Source organism: Dermacentor albipictus, chromosome 3 (assembly GCF_038994185.2).
Source record: "Dermacentor albipictus isolate Rhodes 1998 colony chromosome 3, USDA_Dalb.pri_finalv2, whole genome shotgun sequence".
Taxonomy (NCBI): Eukaryota; Metazoa; Arthropoda; class Arachnida; order Ixodida; family Ixodidae; genus Dermacentor; species Dermacentor albipictus.
Window position 1 is genome coordinate 129,818,162 of NC_091823.1, and position 18,715 is coordinate 129,836,876.

Below are 18,715 nucleotides of genomic sequence, written 5' to 3' on the forward strand. Positions count from 1 at the left end.
AAAAAAATTGATTCTTTCTAATGGCCGCAAGTTCAAAGGAACCAGCTTCAGCGTTTAATCCAATTAACAAGGTAAGTAGGGACGCCAATACTTTCTAGTTTATAAATAAGTTTACTGTGGGGAACTGTGTCAAATGCCTTGCGGAAATCTAAAATAAGTACATCAATCTGCCCCGATTTATCAAGCACAACAGAAAAATCATGAATTGTTGTAACTAACTGTGTCACAGTGGACATTTCTTTCCGAAAGCCATGTTGTGCAGGTGATAAAATGTTATTTTCAGCAAGATAAGAGTTAAGATAACCCGATACTATGTGTTCAAGCAGCTTGCAACAGTTCCGTACTCAACTCTCGCAGGCACCTCAGAACTTTCGCGAAAAGCAAATCATTACCTTTTTCTTTGCGATTCAAAACACTGCATATGGGCCGGGCCATAAGCGCTACGTTTACGACGAGGAAACGCAGTCTGTCAAAGAAATAATATAGCAATTTCCCCGTCGTAAAAATGTTTGTTGCACTGTTCCTAATCTAACATATCATTGTCTGCAATCTTTACCAACACACGCAGTTTCCTTCCAAAACGTGACGCTTTTTCCAACCTTGTTTTATCATCGAACAGTAATATAAAGTGATAACCGAAACCTAACAAAAGATATAACAGATGCAGAAGTACTAGCCGATCTACCAGAGTTTCATGTCTATCGAGAGGATAGCAGAGGGATGCGGGGGGGGGGGGGGGGGGGGGGCAGTGTACTGATCGCTGAGCACCAGCAGTTATCGTGCTCCGTAGCCAAAAACATCACTTCTGATGTCGAAGTATTGTGGCTAATTATTCATGCTTCCCCCCCCCACACACACTGTCATTGTAGGTGTTTGCTACAGGCCTCCAAATAATATTCCATATTTCACATTTAAACTTAATAACAGTCTGAGTCACCTTAGTAATCAACACCCGCAGGCAGAAGTCCTCCTTTTTGGCGATTTTAATTTTCCTCAAATAGACTGGAGCAGTGACGTCCCCATAACTATGGGCAGTGAGCTCAATTGCCAGAGATTTTGTGTATTTTCGCCTTAATTTCAATTTAACCCAACTTGTATCAGAACCTGCACGCGTTGCACGGAGCAGTTCTAGCATCTTAGATCTCATGCTAACCAGTAATCCGGAAAGCTTATAATCAATAGCGTATCTACCTGAAGTCAATAGATGAATACAATACATGAAATCAATAAAATTCTGCAATATTGAATTTTTAGGTTTAATGCTCTCCAAATATGTTTTCTCTCTGTGTGCGGAGGGCGAACTTTGTGAATCGGTAACGCCCAAACCTAAATTGTGTGTTCGTTATTAAGTTATGTTTGTCTGCAAAAGACGACAAGCGAGAAAGCAAAGTTTTTTTTAAAGCCTTTGTAAGCACAGGCAGGATTGATATAAGTCTGTAATTGTTTAAACTATCCGACCACCTTTCTTTGTGCAGCACCCCCCCCCCCCTTGGCGATTTGTAACTACATTGGAAAAGTACCGCTAGAAAAATAGAGATTAAAAGTGTGTTTGTGCGGTCCCTCATTAAGATGTGCTACAAATTTTATTGGACGGACCTGCACTATATACTAGGCACAGGCAGTACTACTTTTCAAACCTGAAATTAGACAAAACACGTTCAAATGAAGAATCTTCATCCCGGATAGGTAGTATTTCTTTACATGGTTTTGTAGCTCATCAGCTGTGATCGTCATGATGATGGAGCGACTCTTTAACCTTGGTCAGATCAACGTTAAGCTATTGATACCAGGTAGTTCTTAAACCGAAGTGAGACAGCTCGGGCACCCTCTTTCCGCCTTACAAATACTTTCCCGTTGTTGTAACAAATTTTTTTTTCTCGCAAGCCCACTGCTTAGTTTCTTATAGAAGAGATTTTGCCTGCTTGGCTAGATATTCTCGAATGCAAACCTCAGCATCTTTATTTCGGTTGCCTGCGCCTTTCAAACCACTGATTCCTAACTGATCACCGACAAAAACTGACAATAATGCCGAGTATCCTGTCCGACTTCGCCGGCAAGTGGTGGCAGTGACATCACATTCATGTAACGGAGGTAGCTCAAGGGACAAAGCAACTGCATTGACTTTTCAAGCAAGACCTCATGATCTGTTTTCAGAATGCCATGAAATTCAAGGTTACTTAAATTTTCTATTTTGACCTTCAAGTTCATTGATATTCCGTTTGAAATCTGTTAGCTCTTCATTACACTGGTATTCTTTACCGTCCTCAAATCGGCACCTAACATGCTTTATTTCTTTGTCATTTCGATTCAGGCCAGCAAGCACGGTATCATACTTGTTGTACGGTAGTCGTACGCTCTTCTCTCGATAGGCGTGTCAATGTCCTCTAGACCTTTCACTTGATCCTGAAGTTCAATAGCAACTGCATGGACATTGTCAGCAGTCTTTTTGTTCCACGGCTCTGCAGAACTGGCATCGCCATTGCTTACGAGCAGACTTCCCTTGAGGCCTAAATGTTTCCTCCGAGACGCCAGAGCAGCTTCCCAGATGGTATGTACCATGCGATCATCATCCACAACTAGCATACCACAGTCAAAAAACTGCTCTCCTGAGTACACCTGACGTAACTGGAAGCACTTCAGATTTACAACCATTAACCTCTACGTACTGTGTCCTGTGTTTTAAATAAGCATTAATCCAATTAACAAGGTAAGTAGGGACGCCAATACTTTCTAGTTTATAAATAAGTTTACTGTGGGGAACTGTGTCAAATGCCTTGCGGAAATCTAAAATAAGTACATCAATCTGCCCCGATTTATCAAGCACAACAGAAAAATCATGAATTGTTGTAACTAACTGTGTCACAGTGGACATTTCTTTCCGAAAGCCATGTTGTGCAGGTGATAAAATGTTATTTTCAGCAAGATAAGAGTTAAGATAACCCGATACTATGTGTTCAAGCAGCTTGCAACAAGTGGAAGTGATTGAGATTGGTCGATAATTAGAAATGGTTAGCTTGTCCCCTTTTTTTAGAATTGGCACAATGCGGGCCATCCCCCAGTCCTCCGGTACATCTCCCGAAAGTAACGAGACTTGAAAGATACTCGTTAAGAAAACAGATACCTGTGCTGCAAAACGCTTCAAAAAGGCCTTTGGAAGCCCATCGGGACCCGCGGATTTTTTATCTGCGAGTTTACGCAGCATACACACAACACCGTTCACAGAGATAGTTGGTACGTCACCAGGATCTTCAACTGGAATGCTTGCTGTGGTTGCCCGTTCCATAAGGAACACGCTTTGAAAATACGAGCTAAAACTGTGCGCTATGATCGTGGAGTCGGTTACAGCGCTGTTATTAACTCGAATTTTGGTCAAGTGGTCAGTCCTGCGACCTAGAAAATTCCAAAATTTTTGGGGATCACTTCTGATAAATTCGGGGAGCGTCGTGTCAAAATAACGTGACTTTGCTAGTTTTAAATTATAGGCAAGTTCCTCTTTTAGAACCTGGAGCTGTTGCGGACAAGGTATTTTTTTCTTCCTACAGCGCCTTACTTTACGTTTCATTTGAATAATTTCACGACTTATCCAAGGATTGCGGCGATTAATACAAACCTTTCTAAGGGGAACAAAATGTTCAATAGTATACTGTACTGTATTCTTAAAGTGCTGCCATAAACTATGAAGGTCATTGCTGCAAGGGTTATCTAACTGTGATTGTAAAGAGTCGATGATTGCGTTATCGTCAGCGCGTGCGTAGTCCTTGATCATTTTAATCGGTCGCATCCCGGCAACAACTGACGAAACACAACAGAAGAACAAGAGACGATGGTCCGAGATTCCAGCTTCAACACTAAGCACTCCATCAAAAAAGGTTTGACTAACAAAGAAAAGGTCTAAGACAGATGTCTCTCTGGTGTATGCATGAACGGTTTGCTTAAGGTTTAAAGAAAACATCAGATCAAGAATAATATCACACGAGGCAGACAGGCCATAATACGGTTTATCCCAATCAATAGCAGGGAAATTAAAATCACCGGTAATAATTAAGTTCCGGTTTTGGTAAGGCAGTAAGCGGTCAAATAAACTATACATGAAAGAATCCGCTGCATCAGGTGCACGATACACAGCACAAAGAAGAAAAGTGAGACCATGCGCAGTAACGTGCAACAATAAACTTTCATGCTGATCAATTTGTTCAAGCAGCGTTATGCTTACTGCACGTTTCGCAATCACAGCAACGCCTCCACCACGTGAGCCGCGATCGCGTCTGTATATGACCTAGTCCGGTGGCACAATTTCTTCATCAAGAATACCGCTATGTAACCATGTCTCGGAAATCACCAGTAGGTGAGGATCGTAAGAAATGAGCAGAACTTCAAGGCTATCTATTTTATTTACAATGCTTCTAGCATTCAGGGATATCACACTTAACTGGCACGTATCTGGCGATGGGGTCATCTTGACGTCACGACAACTACCGGCATTAATATTAATCGATGGCGGTTTATGCTTCGCTTGATTCGAAGAACCATGGGCGTAAAAAAAAGACAGTGATTCTGAACCTGTGGCTTGTCAAGTACTAGAAGCATTGGCGCGTTTCCTTCGCGGACGACCTGCATTTTCCCCCGGTTTTGAGGCTTTCGTTACACCGCTCTCATAACTGTGATCAATACCGCGTGAAGCGGCTTCAGGTACTTTAAACCTTTGATTTTTCCTTTCGTCCCACGCGTAGACCTCTTTGTTAATGACTAATTTATCATACTTAAGGTACACTTTATCCTCAGGCTCCTTATCTTTAGCAGTAGCCCAGAGCAGCTTTCTAATTGTTCTTAGCCTAGGTGAGAAGTCTTCCGAAATGTACGTTTGAGTTCCCTTCAGCTTCGAAGCATTTCTGAGAAGTCGGAGCAAGCTCGGCTAAGTAGAATTTTGGTAAATACGAGCTGCAACAAGCTCGGCTGAGTATAATTTTGGTGAATATAAGACGGAGCACGCTCGACTGAGTAGAATTTGGGTGAATATAAGTCGAATCACGCTTGGCTGAGTAGAATTTTGGTGAATATAAGTCGGAGAAAGCTCGGCTGAGTAGAATTTGGTGACTATAAATCGGAGCAAGCTCGGCTGAGTAGAATTTTGGTGACTATAAACCGGAGCAAGCTCAGACAAGGATAATTTTGGTGAATATAAGTCGAAGCAAGCTCCGCTGAGTATAATTTTCGTGAATATGAGTCGGAGATAGCTCGGCTAAGTAGAATTTTGATGAATATAAGTCGGAGAAAGCTCGGCTGAGTAGAATTTTGGTGAATATGAGTCGGAGAAAGCTCGGCTGAGTAGAATTTTGGTGAATATTCATCGGAGCAAGCGCGGCTGAGTAGAATTTGGGTGAATATGACTCGGAGGAAGCGCGGCTGAGTAGTATTTTGGTGACTATAAATCGGAGCAAGATGAGCTAAGCATTATTTTGGTGAATATAAGTCGTAGCAAACTCGGCTGAGTAGAATTTTGGTGAGTTTAAGTCGGAGAAAGCTCACCTGAGTAGAATTTCGGTGAATATGAATCGGAGCAAGTGCGGCTGAGTAGAATTTTGGTGACTACAAATTGGAGCAAGCTCGGCTGAGTAGAATTTTGGTGAATATGAATCGGATCAAGTGCGGATAAGTAGAATTTTGGTGAATATAAGTCAGAGAAAGCTCGGCTTAGTAAAATTTGGTGAGTATGAGTCGGAGCAAGCTCGGTTGAGTAGAATTTTGGTCACTATAAATCGAAGCAAGCTCAGCTAAGTAGAACTTTGGTGAATACAAGTCGGAGAAAGCTCGGCTAAGTAGAATTTTGGTGAATATAAGTCGGAGCCAACTCGGCTGAGTAGAATTTTGGCGAATATGGGTTCGAGCAAGCTTGGTTGAATAGAATTTTTGTGAATATGAGCCGGAGCAAACTCGGCTTAGCAAACTTCTGGTGAATATGAGTGCAAGCAAGCTCGGCTAAGTGAGTCCACGGGAGCTACCCTGAATAGAATTTTTGGAGAGTCTGCATGCACATGTCATTAAATCACACTATGGAATAAAACAGTAAGCAGCTGCATGTCATAGTGTAACGAAAAGAAGATTCAGATAAACAAATCTCATGCTGTCATTGTATATCTTGTAAGTTGCATGATAGTTACTTTATAGAAGCAATAATGACGCGATATGGTTATTTGAGTTCATGCAGTGATATATGTTAATTGCGGACTCCTTAGCATCTTTGCCTCCGTCTTGTTGGGCACAGCCTATAGCTCGTGATACGTATGCACAATTTATTAGCTGCGGACGTGCAAGAACCACCCGAACTTGAAAATATGCCATCGTTCAGAGGAAGAGATGCAACCAGATGACTTCACTGCATGCTTTTGATTTGCTTTTGTTTAATGTGTTATCTACTGTTTATAAAAACAAGGTGTCTGCCTGCTTTTCACATTGTTTAATGTGTTTTACAGGAGGTACAGAGAGAGAAGCAAGGAGTAAGTGTAATATGTAAGTGCAATAGCAATTACCTTCTGACGTGAGGGTTAAAGAGCAATTTATTTATTTATTTATTTATTAGTTACCTGCATCGCCCCGTAGGGCATTACAGCAGGGAGGTTACAAACTTGAATCAATACATCAACAAATTAGTTCAATGCGTGGTAAAAAGCATCGTTTTCTGTAATATATACAATGGTCGATGGCAAACTGTTCCAATCTCGAACAGTTCTAACAAAAAAAGAATAACGGAAGACGTCACCCCTACAAGAAAATTCCCTGACCTTCAAACAGTGGTCAAGTCGCCTAGATATATAGTGTGGTGCCTGGATATATTTATCGCGGATTATGCCTGTTTTAGAATAATAAATATCGTGGAAAAATTTTAATCTAATATGCCTTCTACGATCCTTCAGCTCTTGCCATTTAAGTTTAAGTTTGCTTTCTGTCATGCTAAGCTGCCGGCTATAATTACCAAGAACAAATCTAACTGCCCTATTCTGGATTTTTTCTAATTTGTTTATAAGCTCAGATGTGTGTGGGTCCCAACAAACACATCCATATTCAAGTATGGAACGTACATGACTAAAGTACAACTGCGTCTTCAAGTTACTCGGTAGATGACTAAAATTGCGCCGCAAGAATCCCAAAACTGATGCTGCCTTATTTCCAATATAGTTAACATGCTTGTTCCATCGTAAATCAGAAGTAAAAAACACACCTAGATATTTAAATTCCTTGCTTACTTTTAGAGTTGAATCATGAATTCTATACCTATAGGGATGATTAGCTCGTTTTCTTGTAAAGGTGACGTGAACAGTCTTATTTATATTTAACGACATATCCCAACGCACACACCAGTCTGCGATAGTGTTTAGGTCAACTTGCAGGATTTGTGAATCGGAAATGGCATCTATGACTCTATAAACAACACAATCATCGGCAAACATCCTGAATGAAGACTGTATACCAGCTGAAATATCATTAATATACAACAAAAACAATAATGGCCCCAACACGGAGCCTTGGGGAACTCCCGACGTAACTGATGCATATTGCGAAGATATACCGTTCAGAACCACAGCCTGTTTCCGCAATGACAAATATTCGGCAATCCACGCTATTATTTTACCATCCAAGTTATAAGCTTTTAATTTTGAGAGTAGGAGACTGTGTGCGACTACATCAAACGCTTTACTGAAATCCAAAAATACGCAGTCCACAACTTGTTGCTTATCAACTGCCGAGGCTAAATCATGAATAAACTCTACCAACTGTGTATTGCACGATAAACCACGCCTGAAACCATGTTGGCAGGGACTTAGGAGATTATGCTTAGTTAAGTGGGCCATAACACAACTGTATATTACATGCTCCATCATTTTGCAGGTTATACTAGTTAAGGAAACGGGCCTGTAGTTCTGAACGGAGTTACGCACCCCACTCTTATGTATGGGCACGACTCGCGCTAACTTCCAATCATCTGGCATATCAGTTTCATTGAGGGACTTCTGAAACATCCGGACGAAATAAAAGCATAACGCGTCCGCACAGTTCCGTATGATAGCGGCAGGAATGTCATCAGGGCCGCATGCCTTAGCCTGGTTCACATCTTTTAATAATTTACGGATACCATCAACACAAAAGGTAACTTCTGGCATGGGGTCTATTTCAGCAGGTAATTCAAAACAGACAGTACGTGAGCTAGACGGCAAAAAGACAGATGAAAAATAACGGCTAAAAATTTCAACTTTAGACTCATTATCATGAATAATAGTTTCCTCATTTTTCAAAGCAGGTATTGATCTGTTGTCTTTGCCATTACGCTTCACATACCTCCAAAATTCTTTGGTATCCCTGACAAGTCTTTCTCCTAGATTAAAGAAATAGAAGTCCTTAGCGATGTCGGACTTTTGCCTAAATTCAGTTTTTGTTGCTTTCAGCAAGGCCAAATGCTCTGGCGAATTAGACGCCTTATATCTTTGATAGTTTCGTCGCTGTCGTCGAACAAGGGCACGTAACTCTGTGTTAAACCAGGGTTTGTCTCGAGCTCGCCTACTTGATATAACTCGTGATGGGACAAAAGCTTCACGTAGTTCGAACAATTTCAATTTGAAGGTATTCCATAGTTGTTCGATATCTAGATTATCTGCGAGTGCATCAAAAGTTGGAAAGAACGACTCGAAAGCAGCGCTAATCGCCTCGTAGTTGGCCCTGCTGTAGGCATAAATCTTTCGACTAGGTGTTTTTGCAACCTTCACATACTGAACTGATAAATCTGCTAGAACAACGTTGTGATCGCTCAAACCTGGCAACACCCGTACATTGTATACAACATCAGGCACGTTACAGAGCAAAAGGTCGAGTACGTGACCTGTTCCGTCAGTGCGTGATGGCTCGTGCACATACTGATAAAAACTGATAATTTGATAATTCCGGGGTTTTAACCATATTAGGATGTTGTCCTTTTCAAATGGCATTGACATACCTGTCACCGATAGGGTGGTTGAATTTCCTTAGAAATTCATCAATAATTTTAATTAACCAATAAATGAGATACCGAAACCGAAACGGGTAGCTGCTTTGTGTGAAGTCTCGATGAGTCGATGGCGTCACATCCTACACTACCATAATGTAAACAAGGGGCACTATAACGTGAAGCTCTATTCCAAACTTTTCTATTCCATTTCATCAATCAGCCCTCCGCGATTGGTCAAAAACATTTTTGGACCACCCCCACTTCACCTTCCTGTCACGCGACGTCACGAAAACCGCGATAGCTCCCCACGTGATATGGCGTGTACACACGGATTATGCATGATTTGACCGGACAAAAGACAAAAATATTTATATCTGATTTGACGCCTTTTCGCCATTAGCCTTCGGCTATTGGTCAAAAGTTTTCGGGCTGCACCCACTTCACCTGCCTGTCACACGACGTCACAAAACCGCAAGAACTCAGCGCGTCAAAGTGACGTGTACGCATTAAAGATGCATTAATATGCCGAACAAAACTGAATTTTCTTATGAATAGCCGCAGGCTGCCCCGTTCCGAAAGGAATAAAAGATGGCTGCTGCCGATCACTCACACACTGGCTACTCGCACCTGCCGGAGAGCATGGGTTTATTTGCGCATAATAAAACTTTTTGCGTGGCCGTGTAACGTTTTAGAGCACTTTCGACACGTTTATGACCTCGTTCTGCCAATTCTTCTTTGCTGAGGATCCGTATTAGCGTCGTCATTAAGCTTCCGTTGCATGCCACCGGGATTTTCGACCAGCCACTGCAAGCAAAGTAAGGGAAAGCGGACCAATCGCAGACGCCGGCACCACCCTATTCATCCGGTTGTCGACTTTCAGTGCAGTGGCTCGGCCCTATTGAAACCCTCTCCACTTGAGCATGCTCCGCGCCTCTTGTGAGCCAATTAGATAAGACAAGCTGCTCAGTGTAGGCAACGTTATACGTTTTTCAAGAAAACAAAAGTGACCTCCTATGAAGGAGGAGAGCGTTTGATTGGTCTGTTGGGACAACCCCGGGGCTGACCCCCCGAAGCTTGCGTCGGCGGTTACGCAAATTCGACGTCAGGAGATTGGAATAAAAACATACAGGAATAGTTTTACGTTATAGGGCCCAAGCAGAACACGTGCTAAACTCGCCGTACACGCGGCGCTAACGACAAATAAGCGAAGCTGATGATGTCTCCGGATGACACAGGGAGCTTTTACAGAGTTTCCGAGCTGTACAGCGGCGATTTAAGCGACGATTTCAGCGATACTGGTGGTGTGGTCTCTGACGTCGCAAGCACAGGGTGGCCACTAGAAAGTCATGACTCGGGAACCCAACCAATCTTTAAAAATCATTTTCACGAAAACTAAATGACTTGCAGTCGTATAGTTTGCACAGATAACCATAGTGCAAATGAAAATATATTCAAAATTTTCTTGAGATCAATGGACATCGAAATATCGCCAGAGTTGCCCTTTTATACATGTGCAGTCAGAATGCAAAGTCTAACACATTGAAGGTTTATTGGTACTGCGCAGAAAAAAAAATTATACATAAGAAATGAGAGATACAGCTGTTCAAATTATGCTTATCACGCGTTAACGTATCAGAAACAAATTGAGGATTCTGTTTATGCCTAGTCAAAGCGTTAAATATGCTATTGCATAACATTAATTACGATATATTGTTTGCACGTTCGCTTTGCGAGCTTGATAAGCAGTCGCCTCTCGCAGCGGAACAGAAGCTTGAAATTAGATAATTCACCGGGAAATATACGCGTGAAAGCCGAAACCAACAGATTGCAACTAGCGCCGCCTTTGCCAGGTTGGGAAGTCTGTATAGGAAAACAACCTCTCGTACTCCACTAAATTAAACCAGGTGTCTTAAATGTAAACGATAACTGTCGGGGTTGATTTACACAGCTGTCATCCGTTCCGTCCCGTCAACGTCATGACGTCGGTTTTCATTTGAGGAGTACTTTTCTTCACCGTCTTTTTTTTTTCTCTAGGACTGGATGCTGGCGACGTTGGGAGCATCAACCAAGGTCGCAAACGTCCCTTTTTCGACGGGAAATTGGCGAGGAAACGCTGTCTCCTGACAGAAACCGGTGCCGTGACGGTGGCGGCGACGGGACGGATGACGGCTTTCTGAATCGAATCAGGCCTCCGGCTTTAAGCACCTTGCTTTAAGACAAAGGAGAATGGACCAGACGCTTGCCTTCCGAGAGTGTCTTCGCCCGTTCCCTTGCTCTTTCAACGTTCTGGATGAGCAGGTGCTCGCTCATCTTGGCTAAGGAGGCGGCCGCGCTGTCCCCGAGGAAGCTGCCGCTGGAGCGTGCCAGCCACGAGTCGCAGACGTAGCCGTAGAAGTCATTGCACGCGTCCTTGCTGGTGTTGAGCAGCCGCGTGAGAGAGTCCTGCGCCTCTCTGCATTCGGGCGTGTCGCAGGTCACGTACGACTCGTGACGCCTGCTGGACAGCATCAGCGCCACGGCCACTAAGGCCAGCGTGATGATGGCGCCCACAACGGCCACGACGGCGGCGCATAGGTACCGCTCCTCCTTGCTGTCCGCCTCGGTCACGAACGTGAGGTTCAAGGCTGCGTCAGAGTAAACATCTATGCTCCCTCACCAGCCTTTGAAAAAAAAAATTAATTACTGGGGTTTTACGTGCTAAAACCGCGATCCGATTATGAGGCATGCTGAAGGGGGGGGGGGGGTCGATTTCGGATAAATACCACCTGCTGTTCTTCAACGTGCACCTAAATGTAAGTACAAGAGCGTTTTTGTAATTCGCCTCCATGAAAGTGCGGCTGTCGCGGCTGGAATCCAACAGGCGAACTCGAGCTACAGCGCAACGTCGTAGTCACTGAGCTACCCCGGCGGGCTTCCTCACCAGCTAGCGGCCGATTTCCGAAAACGTCAACTATATGTCAACTATAGTGCATAAGAAACCACAGTGGTTTATGGTCTATAGGTCGAAGATTTCACTCCCAACTGAACACTTCACGCGAACGGTTGCGCGTCAAAAGAAGTAGCGCGGGATGATGAATGGCGCCTACCAAATAGAATCTCTGCTTTCTTTTATACGAAGGAAACGTTTACAAAATGTGCCACAGGCCATCGCGGTTCCTGGAGTAACAGTGACCACCAAAGGGATAAGAAACAGAGGCAGAAGGTTACATAGAATGATAAGATTTGCAAATTTGCGGCTGATGCAATGCAGGAGTAGCTGGGGATTGCTGGCAGAGGCCTTCGTCCAGCAGTGGACCTCAATGTGATTACGATAACATACCATCATGTGCAGGACAAAGTATGCGGGGAATGGTAAACTCGGGCAAATGCATATTCTATTCTTGTATTCCTGGGTGTTACGCGCCCAAAGAAACAGCAGCTTAACCGAATGTCAATCTGTAGGTAATTTCTCGCATGCCTGTCATCATCATCATCAGTCTGTTTTTATGCCCGCTGCAGGACGAAGCCTCTCCCATCAATCTAGAATTGCCTCTTCTAGCCCCAGCTGGTTCCAACTTGTACCTGCGAATTTTCTAACTTCATCACCCCACCTAATGTTCTGCGTCCTAGACTCCACTTCCCTTCATTTGGTACTCATTCAGTAAATCTAATGGTGCCCCAGTTATCTACCCTACGTATTACATGGCTTGCCCATCTTTACTTTTTCTCTTAATGTCAACTACAGTATCGGCTATCCCTGTTTGCTCTCTATTCCACACCGCCCTCTTCCCGTTATGTGTAACATTTTTCGTTACAACGATAGATGCTAGGTCCATAACATGTTGTCAAGCTTCTTTGTTAACCTCTAACCCCCGTACTCAGAAATGCAACTTAAGTTGAAGCCCATGCTTGACTTGATCCGAGTTACGCCTATGGGGAACGCACCGAAAGAAACGCATTGAGCGTCTATAGGCACGTTAACGCCAGGCGTCATCTAAATCAAGTCAAGCATGTGCTTCGACGTAAGTTGCATTTCTGCATGCGGGGGTAAGTTTCTGCCCCATATGTTAGCACCGATAAAATGCAATGGTTGTACATTTTTCTGTTCAACGACAGCGTTATAAGCTATCGGTCATGATTTGGTAATGCCTGCCGTATGCGTTCGAACCCCTTCTTATTCTTCTGAAAATGTCCTTCTTCTTCTGATGAGGGTCCCCTGTGATTCACTGACCTAGATAACCATAGTCCTGGCCAGATTCTAGAGGCTGGCTGCCGATGATGAGTTCTTGTTCGCTTGCAAGGCTACACGAACATTACCGTTGTCTTCTGCATATTAATATTCAGCCCTACACTACTTTCTCACTTTCTCACTACACTTTCTCGCTTAAGGTTCTCAATCATTAGTTTAGATTCGTTCCCAGCATTGCCGGACAGGACAATGTCATCTGAAAACCGAAGATCTTGAGATATGCCCCATTGATCCTCACTTTCAATCCTTCCCAGTCCACGAATTTGAATGATTTTTCTAAGCAAGCAGTGAATATCACTGAAGAGTCTCTTTGCCTGATCCCTTCCTTGGTATGTATTTTCCCACTTTTCTTGTGGAGAATTAAAGCAGCTGTGGAGTCTTCGTAGATATTTGCCAAGATAATGACGTATTCTTTCTGTACTCCTTGATCACGCAATGCTTTCATGACTGTTGGTACCTCAGCTGAGTCAAGTGCCTTTTCATTCAATTGCAATGTCGCATGCATGTAGTTGGCAGAAATTGCAAGATTTGCGTCAAAGCATATGTGTTTCACCAGAAAACAATTTCAGCAAGACATGCGCCATCTGACAAACGGGCTTGGCGAAGCGGCACGCTGGCCTCGAGAACTAACCTACCACCTCGTAGCAGGAAGAGGAGGAATAAACTTTATTTATATAAATGAGCCGACGGTAGAATCGCCCGAGATGGACGTCGCCTCTTGTCCAGGTTGTCGTGGGCCTGAGCCGATAGCTTGGCCCTATTCACCAGACTATGCTGGTCTTCAGGGCTATAGCACACACAAAAAAATTCCTAAGAATTTCACCCACGTAACACCGATGCACTTCAAGTTCTGCGACATCACCAGCTTCTTATGCCACATGGTGTGGGAATGCCGGGGCGTGGACAACCCACAGCCAACGCACACAGCAACCGAAGAGTAACGGGGGACCCAAACGCCCAGCTTGAACCCTGAGGACGAGCTAGTGCTGGTGAACAGGGCTCGGAGGGTGGCCAGGGCCTACGACCTCCAGGATTGAATAGGCCGCCTATGTAGGGCAAAGACTTTGCTTGCTCAAAACAATAAAGTTAATTGATAATTCCCAAGGTTGCTTTAGTGAAAGAATGTGCAAACTTATACAAGCTGGTAATCTATCGTAAGCCCGATAAAGCGCGTTAGGACATGACATATGGGCGCCGTCTTTGTTTTACCCGTTTTTCTGCTTATATGTCCTGTCTATGACCCTCTTATGCAAGTTTACTGTGCTTAAGTGAGAGGGCATTTTATATTATTATTAGCCGATGTATATACTATATATGTATGCAGCAAAATTGTTGCCTTCTCGTTTAGAGCTACACAGCTTCATGTTCTTGGTTCTTGCCATGAATTCGAAAATTTAAAAAAGAAGGTTTTTTTAGCTTTTTAACTAAGTAGTATGTTACTTGGTGCTGCGTCGGGGCGGTAACATTTTGATACTCTGTAATCTAGCCTACATGATGCTTAGTGACGATGAAAGCAATTGCCACCTGGCGCCATAAGGAAGACGAGGGAGCCGAGACCCTAGCACAGGCTATAGTCTCTTTTGTTATGTATCTCCTGGCGCCCCCTACAAATCCGACATTTTTAATAAAGGCTAGGCCAGTCGTGGCCGCCACAGTTGTTCTCAAGAAATGGAGTCTGTCACTCGCGGCTTCGTGCCGTCGCATCTTTGAAACCCTACGCAACTAACCCAAACAACATAACATGGTGTCAGAAGTGCAAGCTGATCGTCCCCGCAACGCCTGAAATCAACAAAATGGCCAACGTTTTCATCCAGCCCCCGGCTCACTTCGAACCTGGTGACACTCCTCAGACCGCATGGGAAGAATGGCGGGAAGCATTCACCATATATGAACTGGCTTGTGAGTACAACACTAAGCCTAAATCAGCGCGGAAGGCATTGTTGCTTCATGTACTTGGCCCGCATGCTCGTCGCATCGCGCAGACGTTCCCTCCAGACCCTGCCGCCGGAAACGAAGACGCAGACCCAGTGGAATACATACTTGACAAGTTTGACGAGTTGTATCGCCCGTACAAGAACGTCATACAAGCAGCGGCGGTGTTCAACTCGATGGTACAAAAGCCAGGTCAGTCCATTGACGATTTTGTTACTGACCTTCGACGACAGGCGCAGAAATGCGACTTCGGTGACAAGTGCGACAGACTCATCGGCGATCGCGTGGTGGTTGGAATCCGCGATGGAGCTCTCCGCGAACGGCTCTTTCGGGAGCGCGACCTCACTCTGGAAAAAATCGTCTCAGCGTGCAAGGCAGCGGAAATATCAAAGAAACATGTGCAAGAGATCGGAACCAGTGATCAGCAGCCAGAAGTGAATGCCGTTCACACGTATAATCGGAAACCCACGAAGACAACTGGTCGTCCGCTAGGTATCAACAAGCCTCAGCAGCCTCATCGCTCGTCCCAAAGGTCTAATCGTAAATGTTCTCGCTGCGGAACCTCGCATCCCCCACAACAGTGCCCAGCTTTTGGCAAAAACTGTTACAACTGCGACAAACTTGGCCATTTCGCGCACCTGTGCAAGCAGTCACGTCGGCAGACATCAGCGCATGGACCGCGAGTCGGACTGCTTCATGAGCAACCACAACAAGACTCGCAGGAGGAATTATACTTGGGCTGTTTGACTACGTGCAGTGTCAATGTCGACGCAACAGACTGGAGCGAACGTGTCAGTGTTAATGGACACGAGGTGACATTCAAGTTAGACACCGGTTCGGACGTCAACATAATTCCAGAAAATATGTTCAAGCAGTGGCCGTGCAGACCAGCAACCAAACCAACCACAGCTAAAGTGACTACGTACAGTGGCCACCAGCTTCCAATAGACAGTGAATGTGAACTGTCTTGTGCGGTAAACAACAGGGAGTGCCGTCTGAGATTTCTGCTGGTGAAGGAGCCCCTCAAGCCGATACTAGGGGCCGCTGCATGCTCAACTCTGCACTTGCTTTCCCGTGTGAAGACCCTTCAAGCAACGACAAAGTCCACTGACACAGTGTTGCAAGAACAGTTTCAGGAAGTACTGAATGATTTCCCTGACATATTTGAAGGAATCGGCCAGCTTCCGGGACGTTATAGCATCCAGCTGCGTGAAGGTGCAGTGCCGACAGTTTGTGCTCCTCGCAGAGTACCTAGTGCACTCGAGGATAAGGTCAAAGCAGAGCTGCAGCGCATGGAGAAGAATGGCGTAATCACGCGAGAGTCGGAACATAGTGAATGGGTCCATCCCATAGTGGTGATAACCAAAAAAGACGGAACTGTTCGTTTGTGCCTGGATCCACGGAACCTCAATGCAGCATTAAAAAGGCAACACTACCGCATACCAGTACCAGAAGAGCTTTTTGCAAGCCTGAATGGCTCAACAGTCTTCTCTGTCCTTGATGCCAAGAGTGCTTTCTGGCAACTGACTTTGGATCAACCAAGTTCACGGCTTTGCACATTCGCAACACCATGGGGCCGTTACCGTTTTCTTCGAGTACCATTTGGGCTTGCGACAGCCCCCGAGCTGTTCCAGCAGGCCATTGACAAGGTATTTGAAGGGCAGGCCATTGTGAAGCCATATTTTGATGACATACTGGTTGCCTCAAGGACTCCAGAAGAACACAAAGCCCATCTCAGAACTGCTCTGACCATAGCGAGACAAAACAACCTGAAGCTTAACAAATCAAAACTGAAGTTAGGACTTTCAGCCATAAAATATCTGGGTCACCAGCTCTCCTCAGATGGGCTATCCCCAGACCCTGACAAGGTCAGATCAATTGAGGCCATGTCACTTCCATCAAACAAGTCAGAACTGCAAAGATTCTTGGGAATGGTGACATATCTCACGAAGTTCATCCCCAATTTTTCGGCAACTACCAGTCCTCTGCGTGAGCTTCTCAAGGCAGATGTAGCGTGGCACTGGACAAGCCAGCACACAGAGACTTTCAAGCTCATCAAACAGAAGCTCACAACAGCGCCTGTGTTGCGTTATTATGACCCATCCAAGCCGATCACAATTTCAACAGATGCCAGCTCATATGGCCTGGGATCGGTTCTCTTGCAGGAAGGCAGGCCAATCGCATATGCTTCTGCAGCCCTTACACCTCCCCAACAACGTTATGCTCAAATAGAAAAAGAACTTCTAGCTGTAGTGTTCGCATGCGAGCGGTTCCACTATTACACTTATGGACGCTCTGTAACAGTGGAAACAGACCACAAACCTCTTGTTGGACTGCAGACAAAGGATCTAACAAAAATGTCACCTAGACTGCAAAGACTTTTGCTCCGGCTACAGTGCTATAGCACTGAACTAGTGTATGTACCGGGGAAACAGCTAACTGTGGCTGATGCCTTGTCAAGATCCCCAAACCCCGAATCCAAGATGGAAACTGCAGACAGTGATCCAGGACTGTTGGTGTCCAGTCTGGTACAAGCATCGCCCACCAAGCTCAACCAGATCCAGGAAGCAACAAGTCGGGATCCAGTATTGCAACAACTAACCAAGTACATTCAACAAGGATGGCCTGATCGCCCTAGTGATGTTCATCCGATGGCAAGACCATACTTTCACATAAGAAGTGAACTGTATACCACAGACGGCTTCATTTGCTGTGGTCAACGGCTTGTCATTCCAGCAGTTCTCCAGGCTGATGTTCTTGAGAAACTCCATCAGGCACATCGTGGCATAGTGGCTTGTAAAAAACTAGCAAGCCAGAGTGTTTATTGGCCCACACTCAACAAGGACATTGCCACCCTTGTCTCAAGCTGCGACACCTGCCAATCCAACCAGAAGGCAAACCCTCAGCAACCATTGCTTGACAGAGATCTGCCAGCACGACCATGGGAAAAGTTGGCCGTTGATTTCTTTCACTGTCAAGGCAATACATATATCCTTGTTGTTGACTACTTTTCAAAGTATGTTGAAGTGAAACGTATGGAAACCACTACGGCAACTTCAGTTATTTTAGTCCTGAAGGACATCTTTTCACGGTTTGGACTCCCCAATGTGCTTATCTCTGATCAGGGACCACCGTTTGACTCGCAGGCATTCAGAGCATTCCTGCAAGAATGGGATATTGCTCATGAACCATCATCACCCCACTACCCGAGGTCCAATGGGCAGGTCGAGAGAACAATACAGACTGTTAAGTCCATGCTGATCAAGTCGCACAGCGATGGCAAAGATCTGTCTTTGGTTCTCCTCAACTACCGTGCCACCCCAACCATTGGAGCATCTTCCCCAGCAGAGTTGCTAATGGGCAGGAAATTGAGAACGTTCATACCGACCTTGCCCCATAATCTGAAACCACACTACCCCACAGATGAACATCGGAAGCTCCTCAAACGCAGACAGAGTGCACAGCACAGATATGGAGACAACCACACTCGCATACTTGCACCGCTGAAGAAACATCAACCTGTATGGGTGAGGCACAAGAATGACTGGAAAAAAGCAGTCGTCACACAGGTTGGTCCTCAA

At 44.8% G+C, this 18,715-nt stretch overlaps 1 protein-coding gene across 3 annotated transcripts in view; it reads right to left on the reverse strand.

Moving 5' to 3' along the window:
* Window positions 1-18,715, reverse strand: part of LOC135912845 (uncharacterized) — a 50,228-nt gene that overhangs the window by 12,811 nt on the left and 18,702 nt on the right. The gene's annotated exons all lie outside the window — the stretch shown is intronic.